Genomic DNA, 7121 nt, shown 5'->3' on the forward strand with positions numbered 1-7121 from the left:
GAGAGAGAGAGAGAGAGAGTAGAGGTAGAGAGTAGGAAGAAGTTTTGAGATTCCAAGCTCGATGATAGCTAGAGCTAGGCACGATATGTGCTGGCATGGTAGACAGTAGCATTTGTGTGGCAATAAATGGCCACATCCAGCTAGCCACAGTGTGTGTGGACATTAGTTAGGGTTATTTGGTGTGTGAACACATCACATGTAGTGTGTGGTTGTGTAGTTCATTTCTGTTATGCATTATGTGAGAGTGGATATGGCTTCCCTCTATGGTTAGGGTTACATTAATGAACTAGGGTTTTCTCTCATGTGTGTGTGCTCTCTCATTATCAATCTTTTATCATGGTATCAGAGCCTAGTGCTCTCTATTAGGGTTTTGTGGGGGTGAGTGAATAATAGGAAATTTTTTTGTTTTGGAGCTATCCATTGGAGCTTGGAGCTTGGAGCAAAGCTAAACACCTTTGAGTGGATTGCAAGTGATTTGACACAAGCAAAGCAAGATTTGAGTTGCCCAAAGCAAGTGAAAATTTTGGTTTTTTGCAAGCTTTAATGGAAAACTTGAGAGCTTGATTGGAAAGAGGCAAATGCATGTAATAGGTGAAGGGCACGTGTATGTGGAATTGGTGAATGGAATAGCAACACATATGCAATCCCTTGATTGATTTGGAGCAAATCTATGTGTTATTGAAGAGGTCAAATTTTGGTTTTTGAGCTACACAAGAATAGAGAATGCATGCAAGGAATTTGAGCCATTGGAGGGTCAATCTATGCACATTGATGTGATTAGGGTATAGTGCAAGGTCTTCTATCTCATCCCAAAAACTTACCATACTCAACCCAATTATGATGGAGGAATTAAATCATCTACAAGGAGGCCAGAAATCAGCATACAAATCCACCATGGAGAGGCAAGATTAAATGAAGCTCAAATTGATGTATATCTTGCGCGAGGAGCATAGCAGTTGACCCCCACATATGTGTATATCTTTGGATAGAACCCACAAGCACTAATTTGAAGGCAATGATGCAAAAAAAAGTTGGATTAAACAAGATTAATAGGTTTGTTAATTGAGATTAATAGAGTTTCACTAAATCATCAATTACTCTTTTCGTACTCAAAATTGGAGAAATTCCTCTTACATAGAGGTGGAGCAACATCATATGGAGCTAATGAATGCCTGGGCCCTGAATTTGGATCTCATTTGAAACAATTAGAATGGGATTAGTGACTATAAATCACAGTTTATATGTTTTTATCAAAACAGAGTACCATATTTGGCATGTGTTTGGCATGTAATGATCTTAGTTGATGTTTAGAAGAAACATGGATGATGTAAGGATGTCAATGCAGTGGATTGTCGTACATAGTTGAGCTCAAACGATATGTGAATGATCTTGTGTGCATAATACGAGAAAATTAAAGTGTTTTGGAAAGTGGAGTACTGTTTCGGATGCATTTCTCAGATTTTGTGAGTAACTCCAAGTTGGTTTCAGCTTTTGCAAACAGTGTTTTTGAGTCCAAGAAGTTATCCCCATAAAAATTGTGGGCTGTGTGGACAGCATTGGTGCCGAGGTATATGTATGTATGTGTATGTCTCAGTTGCTTATTGGAAATCCTAAGTCCTGATAAAATTGTTGGTGAGAAGCTTGATAGATATAGTTTTGCATCTGGAAGTATCGTATGACAAATTTCCTCAAAGGCAAAGGACTATGTAACTTGGTGACAGATGAGGAGACGCAGCCAAGGGTTTCCCAAATGAATGCAACACCTGCTCAGCTTACAACACATTGAAATTGGGCAGAGAGGACCTTCAAAAAGTGTTGCATTACTCCTCAATTTGTGTAACAAACACCATGTTATGCCATATACATGATACACATAATCCCAAGGATCCATGGGATACTTTGGTAAAGTTGTATGATACGACTACAATATTTAAGAAGATGCAACTGAAGCAAAAGATACATGGTGTGGTTCGAAACAATAGGAGCATAAATGATTATGTGCAAGAGATCAAAGAATGTGATGATACATTAGCATCTATTGGTGCCCCCATGGACGATGATGATTTGGTAGCCATTACATTGAATGGCTTGGGCAAGGAATACACGGCATTTGAAACCTCTATCTACCAAGGTTAGAGGTGGAGACTCCCCAAAATTTGATGAGTTGATTTTGTTGCTTATTGTAGAAGAGATGAAACTTGGTTTAGGTGCCTCATCTAGCACAAATGAAAATGTAAGGGATAGAGGCAAGGGGAGATTTAGTCCAAGAGAGGACGTGCAAGTGGATGTGGTTGTGGCAGGATAGGTCACCAGAGTCTCAACATAATTTTTAGCCATCATTCGATGCTAGAGGTGGTTGTGGTTATGCACCTCAAAGAGATCAAGGTAATGCTCGTGGAAGAGGTTGGCAAGGCCAACAATCATCTATGCAGCATGTGGATTGTCACAATTGTGGAAAGTTTGGTCACATGGCATGTGACTGTTATTACAAATCGCATGATTTGAGAGGGGGTAGAGCACATGGTGGCAATTTTGCACATGGTGGTAATTTTGCATCCAGCAGTCATGATGGTAGTGCAAATCATTTGTTTGCAATGAAGCATGTAGTGGGTTCTATGATGACACATGTAGATAGCGCGATGATACATGGTATATGCATTCAAGAGCATCAAATCACATGACTTGCCATGGTGAGTGGTTTGAGCATATGCAACCAATGGATGAAAAAGGATATGTGGAGACAGGTGATGACACTTAGCATGCTATCACTCATGTTGGGAGTGTGCGATTGGTGATGCATAATGGCGAGGTGAAGTCTATGTCAGAGGTTTTGTATGTGCCTTCCATTACAAAGAGTTTGGCTTCTGTTGGTCAAATGGTTGAGCAAGGATTACAGGTATGATTCAACGAGGATGGATACTTCGTTGAAGACTTTAAGAATGGCTATAGAGTCATTTGCCAAGGGCAAGAAGGAAGGTAGGTTATTCAAATTAGATGCAGGTATTCCAGAGTTGAAGTCGGCTATGTTTTCTAAAAGTCGTAATGTGGTCCAAGATATTGAGATGTGGCAAAAACATATTAGGCATGTGAACATACAGAAGTTGAAGAATATGTAATCAAGAGGCACAGTTGGTGGGCTTTCCAGATTCAAATATGATGGGAGTATGCATGTATGTGATGCTTGCCAGTTTGGAAAGAAAGCAAGGTTTCCATTCCCTAGAGAAGGCAACATGAGCAGCAAGCCACTTGAGATTGTTTACAATGATGTATGGGGTCTTGTACAAAGCCCATCCATTTAGTGGCGTAGTAGGTACGATGTAATCTTTATTGATGATTATAGCAGGATGATTTGGATCTATTTTCTCAAAGAAGAAGAGCGAAGTGTTAGCAAAGTTCATGGATTTCAAAGCATTTGCAAAGAAGCAATATGGTTGTTGGATCAAATGCTTGAGAACAGATGGAGGTGGTGAATACACCTCACATGCATTTGAGGACTTCTTGAGGAAGAATGGCATTAGAAGGAAACTTTCATGCAGGTACACACCTTAGCAAAATGGTGTTGCTGAGAGGAAAACTAGGGTCATTGGTGATGTGGCTAGGGAAATGCTAAATGAGAAGAGCATGCCAAACTTTTATTGGGTAGAAGCATGTGCCACAACAGTGTATGTGCTTAACAAGACACCCATACATGAGAGTACGCTAGAGATGCATCTTATAGGATATAGGCCAGACATTGGGTATCTAAAAGTGTTTGGTAGCATTGCTTATGTGCATGTGCCAGATGAGAAGAGGAAGAAGCTTGATCCAAAGGTAGAAAAGTGTATCTTTGTTGGGTATGCACAGGATCGCAAAGCATACAAATGCTACAATCCAAATACTAGGCAAGTGCTCATTTCACGAGATGTGGTGTTTAATGAGCTTGCTAGTTGGTACAAAGCAAAGGATGAGGATGCCAGTGATTTTAGTGATGATGATGTGCATGTGGACTTGCCACAAGCAAGTTCTACTTCTGTCATAAAGCATGGCTGGTTGCTAAGGGTTATGCACAAACCCAAGGCTTGGATTATGATGAGACATTTAGTCCAGTGGGAAAGATGGGAACTGTGAGATTAGTTATTGCCATGGCTACAACAAATGGTTGGGAAATGCATGAAATGGATGTCAAGAATACATTTCTAAATCGTGATTTGCAAGAGGAAGTTTTTATGGAGTAGCTAGAGGGTTATGTACATCGAAGGTACCCCACTCATGTATGCAGGTTGAAGAAAGCACTTTATGGGCTGAAACAAGCACCTCGTGCTTGGAGTGATAAGATAAGCCGATATCTTATCTCTATTGGTTTTCAGGTTTCTATGGCAGATTCTTCACTCCAAGCACCTCGTGCTTGGAGTGATAAGATAAGCCGATATCTTATCTCTATTGGTTTTCAGGTTTCTATGGCAGATTCTTCACTATATGTGAAGAAGACAGATCATGGGATTGTTGTGGTTGTCATCTATGTGGATGACTTGATTCTGACAGGTAATCATGCTACATATACTATGCATGTCAAGAAGGCATTGAGTGGGCAGCTTGATATGAAAGACTTGGGTGATTTGAGGTATTTTCTTGGCATTGAAGTGGTCAAAGATCATGGAGGAATATGGCTAGTCCAGCATCAATATGCATTGGATATGTTGGCTAGATATGGGATGACTGGGTGTAAAACCATGAGTACACCCTTGGAGCAAAATGTGAAGTTGAGGGCTGATTTTGGTGAAGAGTTAGAAGATCCATCTATGTACAGGAAGATGTTTGGCAGCCTCATTTACATGACTATTACACGGCCAGACTTGAGTTATGCTGTGGAGCTAGTGAGTCAGTTTAATGCAAAGCCCTAGGAAGCCTCATTTGGACACAGTGAGATGGATCATGTGTTATGTCAAGACCACTGCACATTATGGTCTTCTTTATGAGCATGGTAAAGGCTTAGATGTATATGGCTACATAGATGCAGATTGGACAGGTAGCTTTATGGCAGGAGATCTACTAGTGGTTATGCCTTTACATTTGGGAGTGCCATGGTGAGTTGGAGTAGCAAGAAGCAACCCACTGTTGCTTTATCCAGTACACAGAGGCTGAGTACAGAGGAGCAACCATAGCTGCATGTGAAGGAGTAAGGTTAAAGAAACTCTTGGGCTGATTTGGGTGAGCCTATTGAGGGAAAGGTTGCCATACACTATGATAACGTGAGCATCACAGCCACTACAATCACAACTCTCACAGTTGCCATCTTTGCAACAACTGGGGCAAATGTCTCCTCATAATCAATCCCATGTGTCTGTGCATATCCTTTGGCTACCAATCTAGCCTTGTACCTGCTTACGCTACCATCACTATTATGTTTCACCTTATACACCCACTTACAACCAATAGCTTTCTTGCCTTCAAGCAATGGCACCAAATCCCAAGTCTCATTTCCATACAATGCATCGATATCCTTATCCATAGATTTCTCCCAACACACATTTCCAATAGCCTCATCAAAACATGTGGGTTCTACAACTTGCACAACTTTTACCATATAAGCATAATGTTGTGCCACATAACTATCATCAGTCAACCTCTACACAGGGTTTTTGACTCTTCTAGATCTTCGTAACTTTGCATTCATGGCTTCCATAACCTTCTTCACACTAGGTGTCCTCATTGTTGGAATCCCAAGTTCCTCTCATCAAGGCTCATCTCCGAGCCACTAGACTCTCCATCAACAAGAGAATGTCCTGCAAAAATATTAGGCATACTAAGAGGCTCAACCACTTTCTCTTTGCCTTTATGTGATGTACCAACTACATTTCTAGGACTGGTACTATGATGCAGCCTGCCACTTCATGGTCTATCAACAGAACCACTGGATGAGGACTCTCCTGGTCCACTCAATGACTGTGATTGCTGACTTGCATTCTGTGCAACCACGTTTCCACTTACATCAGTCCCAACAACATCTTTTTCAGCAGCATACCAGCTACTCATCTCATCAAATACAACATCCCTGCTTACCCTCAATTCACATGTAGTAGGATTATAGCATCTATATCCCTTTGCTCAAGGGAATACCCAATAAACACACATTTTTCTGTCTTTGGATCCAGCTTAGTATACAACTCATCTGGCACATGCACATATGCAATACATCCGAAAACTTTCAAGTGAGACAAATCAGGTTTTCTGCTAGTAAACTTCTCCTCTAGCGTTATATCATGTATGGCTGCAGTAGTAGGAGTCATGTTCATGATATAAACTACTGTAGACATAGCTTCAGCCTAATAGCTATGCGGCATATTCTTCTCTGATCCCATCAATGCACGTGCTATCTCTGCAATGTGCTTGTTTTTTTGCTCATCAGCAAATCCATTTTGCTGTAGAGTGTATCTATGTGTAAATTGTCTTTGAATGCCATTCTTTTGCAAGAATTCAAAGAAACCATTGGAGAAGTATTCTCCCCCTCCATCTGACCTTAGGCACTTCACATGCTTTCCTGTCTGTTTTTCTGCCATCACTCTAAAATTCTAAAAATGAGTAAACACTTCACTCCTCCTTCATGAAATACACCCACACTTTCCTCGTGTGGTCATCAATGAATGTTACGTAGTACTTGCAGCCACCCATCCACATAGTCTTTGACCCCATACATCTGAATGCACAACATCTAGTACATTCTTGCTCACATTTCTATCATGTGGAAATACATGCTTTGTTTGCTTTCCAAATTGACATGCTTCACATACTTTCTGCATGCCTTCAACCTTAAACTTAGGTAGCCCTATCACAATTTCTTTAGTCTGCATAGACTTCATTCTTTGCACATTTACATGCCCAATTCTCTTATGCCAAATATTTGTATCTGCAATAACTTCTGAACCATTTGCAAACATTGCAGCACTTAATTTAGGCATATTGACATTCAATGTAAACATTTATGTGCACTCTGTTGCTTTTTGCAACCAACCTGCTCTTATCTTTAAAGTCTTCTACAGAACAGCCATCAGGGTTAAATCAAACCTGCAAACCGTGCTCAATCATTTGGCCAACTAAAACCCGATTCTTTGTAATGTTCGGAACATGAAGTACACCTACAAGGT

The sequence above is a fragment of the Cibotium barometz genome, chromosome 4 (assembly GCF_041138505.1).
Source record: "Cibotium barometz isolate CiBa-2024 chromosome 4, ASM4113850v1, whole genome shotgun sequence".
In the NCBI taxonomy this organism is placed as follows: Eukaryota; Viridiplantae; Streptophyta; class Polypodiopsida; order Cyatheales; family Cibotiaceae; genus Cibotium; species Cibotium barometz.